Source organism: Tupaia chinensis, unplaced genomic scaffold, assembly GCF_000334495.1.
Source record: "Tupaia chinensis unplaced genomic scaffold, TupChi_1.0 Scaffold000112_1, whole genome shotgun sequence".
NCBI classification, from domain to species: Eukaryota; Metazoa; Chordata; class Mammalia; order Scandentia; family Tupaiidae; genus Tupaia; species Tupaia belangeri.
In genome coordinates, this window is record NW_006159576.1 from 1757424 (window position 1) to 1773700 (window position 16277).

The following is a 16277-nucleotide window of genomic DNA, read 5'->3' on the forward strand; positions in this document are numbered from 1 at the left end:
TATCTCATTTGCATTCAATTTCTATCTCACATATTTCTGTTGAATAAGGACTTAGAACATGGTTCCTTCTCAAGGAATCCTTAAAGAAGGTAATTCTCCCCCCTCACCCAACTGTGTAGATAGACACTGGCTAATATTTTCTGGGGAATATTACCTTAAGACATACACACACACACACACACACATATATATATAAAATAAACTCTGGAGATACAAGGGGTCTTCCAAAAGTTCAGGAAGTTTTCTAGGTTTATTATGAGAAACCTATACATGGATCTAAAATATTTTTGCACCAATATAAACTTGTACTTTAACTCCATTTGCGTAACATTTTAGAGTATTTTCGTGTGTAATTTTTTTTTTTGGAGAGGTTTTCACTATAGGGCGCGTGCGCTTGCCAGACAGACAGAGAGAGACAGAGAGACAGAAAGCGAGAAATCACCCCCCAGGGGAGATGGTCACCCTGCAATCCCTTCTCCTCCATTCTCCTCTCGGGATCTTGGGCACGCACGCACATGTGCCCGGCGTGAGTTTTAAGCCACTGGGTCCAGGATGCGAACCGCAGTCGACTACGTGGGAGTCCAGCGACATAGCCATTATGCTAACTGCTGGTCCCTGTGTATAATTTTTTTTTTAAATTTATTTTTTTCTTCTATGAGTAAGAGAGACAAGAAGGGAGAGAGAGAGAGATGGCACCCCCAATATGGCCTTGATGCTGCACCAGCCCTTGGCTTCAGCCAGCCCCAGGTCTTGGGAACACATGCCTGGCCTCCTCAGCAAGGTCTCTGGACACGAACCCAGAACCTCTCTATGTGAGTCAGCATCGCAGAGTGCACTGTTTTACCACTGTGCCTCTATACAGATCCGATACTGGGTCTTTCATTGAAAGATTTGCCATTCTATGGATGAGCTAAATAATACTCTCAAATGTGTGATGCTCAGGGTTTAAATGACTGACAAGGTGAAGTCTCATGATTTGTTACTGGAGAAAAGGAAGCGCTGGGGTATTGCACCCAGAATTGCTGGAAGGACAGTGGCAAGGCAAGCATCCGTGAGGGCTGACTGAGACCGCAGAATAAGACAAGTAGGCACAGGCTTGTGTGGGGTCATGTGATCAAACAGTGAGGGGCCTGGGGCCTGGTGTAAATGCAAAGACCACTTAAGAAGGGTAAAGCAATGTAGTTTAAAGCAGGAATCTAAAAATAATATTCCTGATAAACAACCCCTTAATTATTTTTCGAAATAGGAAAAATGTGGCATATTTTGATTCCCATGGCATGCAAGAAACTAAATCTCAATTCTTTTACCTTCCGCTCCCTAATAAATCATCATTTGCTTTTGCTCCCTCTTGATAAAATGAATGCATCCGAAAATGTGTGATGAACTTTATTCTGATTCAGACTCTGTTCTCAAATAAAGCAAACTCCTTTCCTCTTTGTCCTCCAGTAACCTGCCCAGGACTCTATTTTTACCTCTTTGCCCTGAAATGACTTTGGCTCTTCATCTGAATGTTCCTCATCTTGTCCATGCTCTAAGTGAACTCTGGCGAGGTCTGTGTTTGGTTCATTAGGCACAGGACAATTCTCACAACCGCTGCCTCCACTGAGCTTCGGTTCAAGCACTCATTATTCATACATCAAACGGCTTCTGGGCTATGACACTTTGGACGTGATTGGAAGGCCAAGTGAAAAATATGTAGTAGTCTCACATGACAAGCCCACTTGGACAAAAGAACTCGGTACATGTGACTCCACGACGGGGAATCATGAACTTTTTCTCACCCTGTAAGTGGCATTGAGCCAGAGTATACTTAGAAGCTACCCTCTGGCGTGATTCTCAAAATCATTCTGGTTCTGATAGCTGGACTCTTCGTACTAAAACATAAATTAGCCTCAGGAAGCACTTTATCAGCCAGGGACTCTCTACATCTTATTCAAGAATGCTACTCCCTGATAGGCAAGACATCTCATTCACAACCAGCGTTTTATTTGTTTTGGTAATGTTTTGTCACATATGGAAAGTTATTTTGTCACATACATAAAAGATACGTGCATGATAGAGCCATGAGAAAGGGAAAAACAAAACAGAATAAATTACTTTTATTTCACCTTTTAATTATTTTCTTATTCTTTCGATAAAATAAGTTTTTGCTTTTGTTTTGAATGGCCAGAGGGTGCGTGAGTTCGTGTGTGCCAGTGAGAGAGAGAAAGCACTTACTGAGCTGGACCGATGCTGTAGTCTTCCCTCCTCCATTTCTCCATCCCTCTAGCATGCTGGATGCACACCCATACATGCCTGGCGTGGTTTTCAAGCTGCATGTGGGGCTGAGCTGTGGTGGACCTATGTGGCGGGCTGAGCCACTGTGCTCTGAAGCTACCCCAAGGGACCTAATTTAAATTTATTATTCATTTGAATTAATGTTGTCCTTTCAGCAAATAAGATTGTCCCTTTATAGAAGTATTTCTGAAGCTCCTGCCACGTGCTCGGCACTGTGTCAGGTTCTGTAGTGAATGCAGAGGACGAGAGACTATGGAAACAACGTAGTAGTTCCTGCTTCAGAGGAGATTACAATCTTGTTGAAAAGAGGCAGAATCAGGGTCCTGCAGATGGTGAAATGGTTATGTCGCTGGCCTCCCCTGGAGTAGACTGTGGTTCGAGGGCCAGTCCTGGTGGCTTAAACTCACGCCGTGTGTGTGTGTGTGTGTGTGTGTGTGTGTGTGTGTGCCCCAAATTCCAAGAGGAGAATGGAGGAGTGGAGAATGGGGAATGTGGTGTGGCCGTCGCACCTGGAGGGTGATCTCTCGCTTTCTATCTCTCTCTAGCTCTCTGGCAAGCGCACGCACCCTGTAGCAAAAATCTCTCTAAGAAAAAAGAAAGAAAGAGGCAGAATAATACAATTAAGAAAGAAGTAGGGTCATACAGCTACATCTAGGATGTCTGACACATTCTGCACACTTTATTTTTTATATCTTGCCAGGAAGTATTATCCTTTCTAATTTATGAGTAGAAAAAGTCCTTCGGGAAGGTAAAGGAGCCAGCCTGAGGTCACTCACCTAGTAAGCTGTGGGCGCAGGATCCACATTAGACGTGCCAAAGCTAGAGAACCAAGCGTTCCTCTCCATGCCCTGCCGCCTCGCACTTCTAGCAGACCCATCACTGGGTTTCCTGGAAGGAGTCACTCAATCTTTCTCAGTGCGAGTTTCATGGTCGATGAAGTGAAGAGGTTTCTGTCTGTGAATGGACATTCATTCCATTGTTTTTAGACTAACTCTGAAGCACTGGAGACCAATACCAGACAGGTTGTCCACGTGGGACCTCTGGCCTTCACACCCAGGACCAGGGCTGTTGGAGTGCCCTTCACTCAGTAGGGAACACACTTTTCAGAGCAGCTGAGGCCTGAAGGGAAGTAGGATTTGGATGTGCCCAGGAAGGTGGGGAGACTTCCAGATGGAGAGAGCACCCAGCACGGAAACCTGGAGCCAGAGCAGGGAGTCATGTCATCCTTTTGGCCAGACAGTGGAAGTCTGGAGTGGTTGAACTGAAACAGGCGTATTGTCCAATATGGGGAGGACATTTGTTGGGTCAAGATGAAGGCTTAGAAAGCCGTGTCAGAACTTTGTCGAATCACTGCACAGCTATTCGTGGCTTCAGATCTTGAACCTGATCAGTTAGCTGGGTGAGGGCTGAGACCCTGTAGTAGAAATGATAACTCTTGGATTCAGAAATCTGAATGCCTTGGTAGTGCCTGGCGAGTGATAGAAACTCACAAATTCTTCGTAAGTGAAGGAATAATGTCTGAGCAACTTTGCAGATTGACTCAACTTTGCACTAAGGCTGAGGGGTCTGCCCTGAGCTATTCAGTGTCACCTGGTTCTCTTAGGCAAGCTCTCTTAGATCTCCAAATGGGAATGCAAAAATCCCTGGTTCCACATGCCTCTCAGCTGCCATCTGCAGAGTCTGCCTTCACAGTCAACCCCTTGCTTATCTCTGGGCCTTGTGTTCCATGCTAAGGGCACACACATGAATAAAACCTCTTCTTGAATCTGAATGGGGAGGAATGGTTGACGTGAAACATTCAGAAGAAAACAGAAATGCTAAGTCAATTTTTGGATGTTGGACTTTGACTTCTTGATCTCAGACATTGGAATATTGGGAAAAGGGACGGCTGACTGGGGTCTGTGTTTTTGCGGTTTTAGCCAGATATGGACACAGCGCAGTGCAGCGTGAATCAATCTGAGAACTATTGCCCGAGTGACAGACTCGTGGAGGTTCCTCATCCAGACTCGTCCTACCCCTGTCTTGCTTTAAAGTAGGACAGTCAGGATGATGACTGCTCTTTTTCTTTTTGCGTCTAGCTAGTATCTGGTTAAATATTCACTCTATTTCAGGACTTCTAAACACTTTATGTGTATTAGGTCAGGTAATTTTCATAATTATTTAGGAGGTAGGTACTTGAATCATGCATATTTTAAAGTTATAAAAATGGACTCTCAGAGAGAGTAAGTACCTGGACCACAGTCCCACAGCTGACAAGTTCCTGACTCAAGCGCTGCACCCTCAAGTTCTTGGCGAAGCTGCCTTTCCTTGAGTAAGACAGGAACTCTCTTCGGATAGTCAGTAAGAAAGCACAGCCAGGAACTTGATACCAAAAAATAGAACCATATTGTTAGAACTGAGGAGTTCTAAGAGAACTTCTAACTGAGAAGTCCAAGAGAAGATTTGCATAGTTAATTTCCCTAGGATAATACCTGCTATGTCCAAATCCTGACAAGAGGAATGGGAGAGCTACTTTACTCTGGACAACAAACTCCTGTGACTTTATAAGTCGAATCATATTTTAATGTAACTATTTAGAAGAAACCTGTAACACATGCCGTATTAAAAAATAGACACTAATTTCCTCACTTGACTGTTTTGTAATTTTGAATGTTTAAATATAGAACGTTCTTAAAAGCACATATACATATAGGGCTTATTATCAAATAATGGCACTGGGCATTCAGCTACTATCTTTCAAAGTCCAGCTTTTTTTTTTTCTTTTTTACGATAATGTCAAGTTTAATCTGCCAAATGTACAGGCTGAGTTTGTAGAGCACGTCATGCCTGAGTGCTGCAGAGTAAACAGAGGTTTCTTAAAATGATCAATGGGTGGGGTTAAAAATGGGCCCAGGCCCTGGCCAGGAAGGTGGGGATGGGGCAGGGAAGGGCAGAGAGGAGAGACCTCAGTAACAAGGGACTGACCAGGGAGGAGCTGTGACCCTCAGGGATCCACGGGCATGGTCACACCGATGACATCCCCTCCCAGTTAGTGCCCAGGCGACAGATGGGCGAGTTGCCACAAACTGGCCAGCAGCTGCCCCTATCCCTCCCCATCCCCCCCCCACTCCCTGAATGATTTCTGTGCTAAGATGAAGAGGAGGCCCCAGGCTGCAAGGGGCCTCCTGGCCATGAGGGGCTGCTGCAAAGGGCGGGCCAGACACTGCAAAGGTCGTGGCAGGGACCTGGCATCTCCTCCCAGCCACACTTGCAGATTCACAGAGAGCAACTGCATCCGCTTTCCTGACAAAGTGCATCATCTATTGCTTTCCTCTCCTCTCATTTCCTCCTTGTGGCCTCCTCCCACTGTTTCCAGATGACAGTCGCCAGGCAAGGTTGGCCTTGACTTGCTCTGTTTTCCCAGCTAAATGCATTTTCATGGCATGCTCTCTTGCTTTCTGTTTCTCAATTTCTTCTCATTCTCTTCTTGAAAGCTCCTTTGGCTCGTCCAGACCTAGGTGTGTGACCGTTTTGGCTGTCTGGGCCACCAGGTGGGGGGGTCTCCATGTCAATAGCCCTTCCAGCCTTTGAGCTTTTGCTGGTAGTTATCTTCTTCATCCTCACTCTCATCTGAGTCTAGAGATTTCTTCCCTTTCTGGGGACACCTGCAGCCTCAGCTCAACTTCTTGTTCCTCTTCTTCCCTGGCTTTCTGCTTTTCGGCCTGGAGCTGTGCGTCCATCTCCTCAGGGCTCGCGGGCCGCCTTGCCCGGCCTTGCCACCTCCCTTCCTCCCTCTGTTGGGTCCTGCGGCTCCTGCAGCTGTGGCGCAAGGTCCAGCTTTGAGTCACTTCTTTCTGCTCTTGGGAATAGAATGTACTGAAACATTTTCTCCAAACCTTCATAGAAATGCTAATTTTTTTGTTATGTAACACTAGGAAAAACAATGAAAACTAATGCAGTAAAATACATTTTTCATTCAATAGTTCGATAGATCAAAAATGTCTACTGAACAACTACTGTGTACTCAGATTGTCCAGGCCCAGGAGGTACAAATGGGAAGAGAACACAAAATCTTTATCTTCATGGAACTAATCTTCTAGTGGAAAAAGACAGATGAATGGGGGAAAAAAAAAGATGGGACCAGCAGATGGAGTAATGGTTACATTACTGGACTTCCATATAGTGGACAGAGGATCAAGCCCCCGACCTGGGAGCTTAAAACTCAAGCTGGGTGTGAGTGTGTGTGTGCCCAAGATCCTGAGAGGAGACTGGAGAAGGGTTGTGGTGTGACCATCCCTCTGGGAGGTGATTTTTCACTTTCTGTCTCTCTGTCTCTCTCTGTGTCTCTGGTGAGCACACGTGCCCTATAGCAAAAAAAAACAAAAACAAAACAAAAACAAACAAACAAAAAAAGCAAACAACAACAACAACAAAAACCTCTATTTCAAAGAAAAAGAAAGAAAAGAAATTAAAAACAAAAACAAAAACAAAAACATAAAGTTAGTTAGTCTTTTGCCCATGATTTTGGATTTTGTTGTTGCTGTTGTTACTCGTTGTGTGTATCTGCATGTGAGAGTAAGTAAGAGAGAGAGAGAAAGATAGGGACCAGCAGTTGGTGTAATGGCTATGTCGCTGGACTCCCACGTAGTTGACCGCGGTTTGAGCACATGTGCCCTATAGCAAAAAACCTCTCGAAAAAAAAAAAAAAAGAGAGAGAGAGAGAGAGAGAGAGAGCTCTGTGTACCTTCCATGGTCTATTCACTCTGCAATCCCCTTTCTCCAGTCCTCCAGCTGCAGGATCCTAGGCCCTCACAGCCTGCTTAGCATGCTTCAGGTTGTGATGGGCATTCGAAAGGCTGTCGCCCTGTGGAATGCAACTTCTCCTGTGCAGGGAGTCACCACTGCACCACGGAGTAGACTTCCCACTGTTTTAAAACCTCCTTCGTCATATATCAAGTCTCCATGTACGTGTAAGCACTTACATATGAAATAACTATTCTGTTCCCTGGTTCTATTTGTCTATTCTTGGTGATTATAGCTTTAAAGTAAAATTCAGGATCCAATATAGTAAGGCTCCCAAATTATTCTTCTACAAAACTGACTTACCCATCTTATGCTGTGTTCCTCAGTGTAAGTTTTCGAATCAGTTTGTTATGTCCCAAGAAAACTCTCTGTTAGATTTTAATCTGAATCGCATAGCCTTTCTAGATCCATCTGGGAAGAAACAACATCTCAATGATGAGTACTTTAATAGGTAATTACGGTAAATTTTTCTGCCCTAGCCCAACTACGGTGCGGCAAGCAGGAGAGTGTGACCATTCCCCTGTGGGTCGCATTCTCCTTCTCCCTCTTTCTCTGTCTCTCTGTTTCTGCTGAGTGCATGCACCCTCTGACACAATTTTAAAAATAAATAAAGAAAAAGAAAGATATTGATAAAGGTATAGCAAACATTTATAAATAGAAAAAATATGTTTATTACTGCTGACTAGGAGAGTAGTTTCTTTCTTAGCACATTAAATAATATCTTATAGGGCCAGCCCCATGGTCTGCTGGTTAAGGGAGCTGAATGCCACAGGACTGATTGCCCTTCGAGTCCTGGGCCTGGCAGCTTGAAAAACACATGGGGTACATTTGCCTGCATGCCCCAAATCCCGACAGGATAGAGCATGGAGAAGGAGTTGTGTGACTATAGCCCATTGGGGCACTTCCTTCTTTTCTCTGCCATCTATCTTTCTGGTGAGTGCATGTATCCTTTGGCAAAAAGAAATTAAGTAGGAATGAAAAAGAATATTTTACACTGATAGATCAGCTCATTTTTTTGTGTGTGTGAAATTACCACTAGGACATTTCTATTAACTTCAGGAACAAAACAAAAATGTCTGCTGTTCTCCTTCTTGTTTATAAGTCTTTGTTACTGAAGAAAACAAAAATAGGAAGTGTGATTACTGAAAGAAAGGAACAAAATTATCATTATTCGCAGATGGTATGATCATACACTATCTCTGCCTAGAAAATCAGCTAAAAAATAATTAAAAGAGTTCAGAAAGATGAATGACTATAAGGACAAATGGATTTCAAACCTTCCATCAGAAAATGTAATGAGGAAAAATCTTTTTCATGATAGTAACAGAAATATAAAACACCTTGAAATACAAGCTTAATAAGAAATGTGTCAGAACTTTCTGTGAAAAATGCCATGGAACTAAACCAAGAAACATAAAGCCAGGCTTAAATAAATGGGAACACATACAGTGCATCTGTGTGAATGGTTATAAAATAGCAGCTTTGCCCACATTAATTTTTAGGTTTAATGCAACTCAATAAACTATCGACGAATTTCTTTTCCTTTGGGAGTTTTGCTGGAAGAATAAATATATGAGAATATATTCCCAAAGGAAATTGGGAAAAGAAAGCTAAGAAGGGGTGAACCCTTTCTTCTGGATGGAAGGCATATTCCAAAGTTACAGTACAAAGTGGCACTGGGTCAATGAAAGAGAAGAATTCTGAAAGAAAAGCCCCCTGGGACCAGCAGTTGGCGTAATGGCTGTTGCTGGACTCCCATGTAGTCAACCGCAGTTCAAGTCTCAGACCCAGTGGCTTAAACTCACGCCGGGCGCGTGTGCGTGCATGCCCAAGATCCTGAGAGGAGAATGGAGGAGAAGGGATTGCGGCGTGACCATCCCCCCCGGGGTGGTCATGGTGGTGGTGGTTTCTTGCTTTCTGTCTCTCTCTGTTTTTCTGGCAAGTGAACACACTCTATAGCAAAAACCTCTCCAAAAAAAAGAAAAAGAAAAAAAGAAAAGAAAAGCCCCCTTGCTATATGTAAAGCCTTGGCATACTAAAAATGCAGCATCCCAAAAGAAAGGGATGCAATGTGGAAAGACTCAGAGAATGTAATACAGAAAGTATCCAACGAGATCCTTACTTCATTCCACGTGTCTCATGCAATAATCAATTCCAGTGATATCTAAATTATACAATACATATATGTAGCAATTAAAACAACACAAATATAAGGAGAAAATAGGGGTGACTCAAAAGGAGGACTTCTTCAGTAAGCAAAAGTAACCTATAAAGATGTTTGCCATAGTGTGTGTGTGCTCATTGGAGAAACAGAGAGAGAGGGATAGTGAAACATCCCCCCTCCCCCACCAGACCACACACACCAGGGAGGACGGCTTCAATCTCTTCTCTTCCACCCTCCTTCTGGAATTCTGGGGACATATTCACACATGCCTAATGTGAATTTAAAGCCACTGGATCTGGGACTTAAACCAGTTAGCCATGTGAGAATCTAGCACCTTCACCACTATGGCGCCTGCTGGCCTCATCAACAGATTTCTTATAAAATTTCAACATCTGTACATGTCAAAATGATCACTTCTTTTTTTTTTTTGGAGAGAGAAAAATGTTTGCTATTAGGCGTGTGTGCTTGCTGGAGAGACAGAGAAACAGAAAGTAAAAAATCACCCCCCTGGGGGATGGCCACACCACAATCCCTTCTCCTCCATTCTCTTCTCAGGATTTTGGGAGCACATGCACATGCGCTTGGTGTGAGTTCAAGCCTCTGGTTCTGGAACTCAAATCACATTTGGCCACAGGGGAGTCCAGCAACTTAACCGTTACGCCATCTGCTGATCTCACGATCACTTCTTAAAACTAAAAGAAAAAGAATCATAAGAGTCATTAAAATGACAAACTGAAACTGCCACTGGTGACAAAGAATGAATAACATTTGTTTTCAGAGATTTTTATAAATCTAAAGGGAAAAAATACTAATACTTCCCAGGAAAAAAAGATGGGTAAAAAGCATGGGTCGTCCATAAAGGTGGGGAGAATTTCATCTTCCCCCAATCTCACACGACTAAACCTCACATTGTGTAGTTAACTGTTAAGTCAGGACTAGAGAGAGTCAGACGGACCCTGTCATCCTGTAACACCAGGGGCGGTGGGGCAGGTCCAGGGGCGTCTCTTGCCACTGTCTTCCTGGGAAGGCACCTGGCAGAATGTTTCAGGAGACTAACACCCCTGAGTTCTCTTGCAGAATTCTGTCGGTAGGGATGAAGAAGAGATGCGGACAATGCTTTTCACACAAGGATGTTCTTTACATGTTATTTATAGTAGCAAAAACTGGAAAGACACGAAATGACAGAGTGTACTGGAACGGTTTGGTTATGGTACATCGATGATTCTGAAGAACTGTGACTTTGCAGAAGTTTAATGGTATGATAAATGCCCGTGATCTACCGCTTCTGTAAATGAGTAGATTTCAAAGCTGCATTCGGGAGAAATGATCTCTGGCATTTAGGGTGAAGTATTTGAGTTGGGATCTTTATATGTATTTTTGTTACTTAAAAAAAAAAAAGTACTATACAGGGCGAGTGCCCACCAGGAACAAGAGAGAGAGAGAGAGCGAGTGAGAGAGAGAGAGAGAGAGAGAGAGAGAGCAATCACCCCCAGGGATTTCCATGCCACAGCCTCTTCTCTTTCATGCTCCTCTCTAGACTTTGGGTGTGCTAACATATGGCCAGTATGTTCTTCAAGTCACCAGGTCCGGGACTCATGTGGGATCCAGCAACCCGAATCGCCATACCACCGACTGACCCTATATGCATTTTTAATACTTCCATGTATTTTATAAAAAGATGCATAGTATACAAAATCTAAAAAGTATCATATGTGAGTTTATGTGTATATACGATACAACACACATAGGGAATCAGTATGCCCTTCAAAGGATTAACCAAACCTTGAAAATTAGAAGAAGACTTTATTGATACTTCAGATGTTTCATTTTGAAATATGGACACTTCTTCCTCTCTCCAAACTTGTTCTGTCTCCAAGAAACATGATCCAACATGCAGCCCATGAGTGGGGTCTTCAAAACATTCAGAGAAAATGCTGATTATGAGAAAAAACAATAGGTTTCAAAAATTTTTTGCACCAAATTAAACTCATACTTTAATTCCATTTGTCCATGAACCTTTTGAAATCCCTCTCATTTTTTTCCCCTTTTTTAACATCAAGGAATATGTTTAATTTTTGCTTTTATTTTTATAAGTTTATTAAAAGATTTTAAGATTTCACTTTGCTAAAAATGAAAAGCTGTTAGCAATATAGACATATTTTGTTGCCTAGGTAGCAGAAATGCTAACCACTCTATCAAATAGAAGCTTTTGAAATAAATCTCTATGCCTAAATTAGATTGGTATTTCTGAATGGTTAAGAAGTTAAAAGGACAAGAAAAACGCTGGAGAGGAGAATCAGATAGTAAGCTACCTGGAGTGAAGAAGTGTTAAGTGGATATTCACCTTACACAGAAACACACTCACATACTCACTGCAGCATCTTGAAAGCATGTTTTGTTTAATTTGAAAATTTTTACAAATTTCTATTAAAAATACAAATATTTTAAAGGTCCAGGAAAATAGAGATTAAAAAAAATCATCAGTAATTCTACTATCTATGTAAGTGAAATTACTTCTGATTTCTAGTGTTTCTTTTTCTCTCTCTACAACCCTCCCCCGTTGTACTGACATTTTACTTTAAAAAATACTTATTCATTACTCTCATATAATTTTTTTATCTTAATTGCTTTTTAGAATAAACTCTTTGGGAGAAACATGGATGTTTGCACCTGAGTGTAAATCCTTCTTCAACCTTTCATCTGAGGAAGCCCTTAATGCAATAACCAGCTCCCCTTGTGGACACTTCAAAGAATTATTTATTTAATTTTATTTATTATTGATTTTTAATTTGTTATAGAGCATGTGTGCTCACCAGAAAGAGACAGAGAGAGAGAGAGAGAGAGAGAGAGGGAAAGTCAGAAACTAGGCTGCCTGGTCCAGGCCTCAAACCATAGTTGGCCTCATGTGAATCCAGCACCTTAGCCATCATGTCACCCACCAGCCTGATCATACATTTAATTTAGAGTGAAGTCTGAAAGTTGTCAAGTCCTGCATGTGTAGATGGAGCTTTAATTGCCTCTGTTTTAAATATGAAATACACAAACATTTTTCAACAAATATCTATTAAATACCTACAAGATGTAAGACGGAGTTCCAAATCCCTTCCCTCTGGGATGTTACATTCTAGGGATGAAAGAGAAAACAAAAGTTTGAGAATTATTTAAGATTTAAGAGATTGATAGATGCTATGGACAAAAGTAGGGCATGCAAGGAAGAGGCTGAGGGGCTGGGGCAGGTGAGCACCTTCAATGGAGTGGTCAGGAATGGCCTCACTGGGATGGTGACATTTGTGCAAAGACACTGGAGAATACCAAAATCCTATCAAAAGAGCCTATTGAATGCCAGGAAGGGTGCGTGGATGGTTACACACATCTGGACTTACTGGTGAAATTCAGGGTGGGAGCCATAGACTGCCCAGCTGCGGGAGCAGGGTCAGAGGGCAGGTGAGAGCCAGCTGGGCACCACAGTTTTCAACAGTACCTGGATGGGAAGTGAAAGTATGACTGAAAATGTTTTCTACTTCTAATGTTCAGCCAAATGATCAACCCAGTAACAAAATACACTCAGGTACACCAGTTCTTTGCAAAATCTACCACCCATGCATCTTCCTCAGAAAGTTACTTGGGATGTGCTCCTCAACAAATTGAGGGTATAAATGAAGGGAGAGTACTGATGGAAAATAAGTTTAGGTGTACCCAATAAAATAAATAGAAATAACAGCTATACAGGTAAGAGGAGTAACAAGAACAAGAGCTGAATCATTGTCTTACTTTAACAGAAAGCCAACAACAAACATAAAATCTAATGCTAATTGATCAAAAATAATGATTTAAGGTGAGACATTCTGGTAACATTCAGTCTCTAATGTTTATGGTCTTCTATTTTTAAAGCTTATTTATATTCTCCATATAAGAGTGAGACAGAGAGACAAAAAGAGACAGAACATCCCTGCTCTCCCCCAGCATGGCTCATTAGCACATGCATGCCCCACATGCCCAGGGAGGTCTCAGAGTGCAAACCCAGGACCTTTTCCGTATGGATGGAAGTACTGCATTCATGCTTCTTGGGTTGCACCACTGCCTGAGCCCTCTCACATTTACGATCTTGTCAATGAAAACTGGAAAGCAATGCCTGACCATCCAACTGGCTGTCTGTAGTGAGGAGGTCAGTGAAGGAGACCGTAAGATAGGGAAGGAGCAGACATGCTGGACTCACATGAGGAACAGATGGTTTGACATTAAGAACCTAGAGAATATCCTGAGCTGAAAAGAAGAGTACTAGAAAACTCACTCGTAGAGCACTGCGCCTAGGAAAGGAAAGAGATCTGAGGGACATTTTCCCTGCCAGCTCACCAGGCTGATGTGAAAAATAGAAAAGAAAAACACACACACAAGTTTCGCTTGCAGTTTAAATTCATACAACACTGTGCAAACTGATTGATCAACATTTAAGTCGAGATTTCTTTTTTGCCAGCTCAGTATACATACATCAGGAACTATTGAATTGATTGAACTATAAAGATTTTTAAAATTCCTTTTTGATGTCAGCAAGTGGCATAGTAGTTAAGGCACTGGATTCCTACATAGTTAACCATGGTTTGAGTCCCAGACTCGGTGGCTTGAAACTCACTCTGAGAGTGTATGTGTGTGTGCCCAAAATCCCAAGAGGAGAGGGGCTTACGGCATGGCCGTTTCCTCTCAAGGGTGATTTCTCATGTTCCCTCTCTCTTATTTCTCCAGTGAGTGCACATGCCCTATGCCAGAAACCTAAACAAACAAAAACTGATTTCTCGGTAAAGATAACCATAATCTTAGGAATTCACAGCTAGAATCTGGTAAGGGGAGACAGGCAGGTCATGGTTACCTTAGGTGTTGCAGGTGCTGTGGCAGAAATGTGTGCAGGGTCCAAAAGGGATTCTGAGAACGGAGCCATCCATTCTGTTCGTGTGAAGAGATCAGGAACTGTCTGGTAGATGGTGAATCGGCTTTGAAAAATCCTGTAGAACCCACCACTAAATTAGTCTTCAATACTGAATAAGGCTGAGTGACGATGCACTGGTAAAATGGGACATTCCAAGAGGCAGTCCCCCAGGGGAAAGTTCCTGGTTCAGGTGTGAGGGCTTCCCTGAGTACAGCAGGCACCCACTTACCCATGATCCAGGAATGGCTGAGGCTGGCAGTGGATCATGGCATGGAGACCCTTCTGGGGATACTGTTTCTCTCTTTCTCTTCCTTTCTCTTATTCTCTCTCTCTCTCTTGCACATGGAAGAAATTAATTAATTAATTTAAAATCACTTAAAAATATTGAATAACTCTTGACCTACTCATCAATAGATTTCTTAATCAATAGACTTGAGGTCATAGTTTCTACTTTCAGGATTATAGTGAGAACCAGATGATGATGGGGATGATGAGAATGAGGATGACAGTGATGGAGAAGATTTGCGTATGGTTCTTTGCACCGCTGAGAAGTCGGGAGTGAATCCAGGCCTCTGTGCCCTGACGTTTCAGGGTGCTGTAGGTGTGCAGAGGCCTAGAGGCGGCCTGTGCCTTAGAGTTGTCTTCGGTTATTATGGAGGAAACAGATGGAAATGTTAAATGTTGTGTCTCACATTCTCCAGAAAAGTCTGCACGAAGCCTTAGAACATTACCTTTGAGACCTTGAAAAAAGAATTGTGTTTCTGAAGGCAAGATACTCTGGTAAGTGTGAGAGCCTTCGGATTTTCTAAATCATTTAACTAACGCACCAGCACAATCCTGCTTATAAACTGCAGACACAATGCACTTTAGGAGTCTTTCCTCTTCTTCTGACATTAGTATTTGCCTCGTCCATCATACCACCCATTGTTTTAGGAACTAAAATCGGAATCATGGAAACTTTCACCTTGGGGTACAAACACCGCCTGGATCGAGGTGAAGTTCCCCTCGTTTTTAGCATTACACCACAGGAGCAGGCCATTTCCCATGATGATTCTTTAATCTCTCATTTCTAACGATTCTGTAAATCCTGTGATTGGTGAGGTTAAAGGAGACATTAGAGTAGCAGTTAGAATGTACGGAAGGGACAACTCCGTAAATCCTACTATCGCTTTGTCCTTTGCCACATCTGACAAATGTGGAAGAAGTGAACTTCTGTCAACATGAACCCGGAGCCAGGGCTGGACAGGGGCTGTGTAATTCAACGGCCTAACTATGATCTCTTCCTCATAGTCCTGTGGACAAAGGCAGGAGGCATTTACTAAGTGTGAGTCTGTAACAATGATCATGAGTCACACAAGCTGCAGACTCTTTGGGGGTGGACCTCCCATTTTCTGAACTAGAGAAGCATCAGTTAGAAGTTCGGGCTAAGATCCTTCCATCTCTAAAATCCTACAGTTCTTTGTTCTTTTTTCATGGAAGCAGACCATCGAGTGTTCATGGTAGAAGAGTTTCTAGGGACAGTTTGGTTATAAAAATTTTTGCCTTGGGACTTGAGCTTTCCTCTGAAAATCTCTTTTTTCTTTGTCTTAAGAGAAAATGAAAAAGCTGCCCAGGTTCGGGAGCACAGACATTTCAGTGTGATTTTTCACATTGTTCCAAAGGCAAGAAACTCAAGTTGATGTATGTTTCTTCATTTTCTAAACCGAAGAAGGAATACTCCTTGTCCTCTCTTTACCTACAGCAGATTTGGGGTTGAAACAATTCTTCAAAAAGATGTATGTCTGAAAACTAACTGGAAAGTTTAATGCTTGTGGGTTGTATTTGTCACCAGGCTTTTATTTATTATTTCAAATTCTGACTGGACTGCACAGTGTTGTGCTATGGTGTTTAATGTTTTGATTTTTTTCCTCCTAAAATTTGGATACCTAAAGATACAAAACAAAAAGGGACAAAAAAGAGATGGAGAATTTTTTTTTTTTTTGGAGAGATTTTCACTGTAGGGCGCGTGCGCTCACCAGACAGACAGAGAGAGACATAGAGACAGAAAGCGAGAAATCACCCCCCAGGGGGGATGGTCACGCCGCAATCCCTTCTCCTCCATTCTCCTCTCGGGATCTTGGGCACGCACGCACA

At 42.5% G+C, this 16277-nt stretch overlaps 1 pseudogene; it reads right to left on the bottom strand.

Annotated features, from left to right (window-relative positions):
* LOC102488191 (28 kDa heat- and acid-stable phosphoprotein pseudogene) overlaps positions 1-14411 on the bottom strand; it is an 82455-nt pseudogene extending 68044 nt beyond the window's left edge.
* Between the last annotated feature and the right edge of the window lie 1866 nt (positions 14412-16277).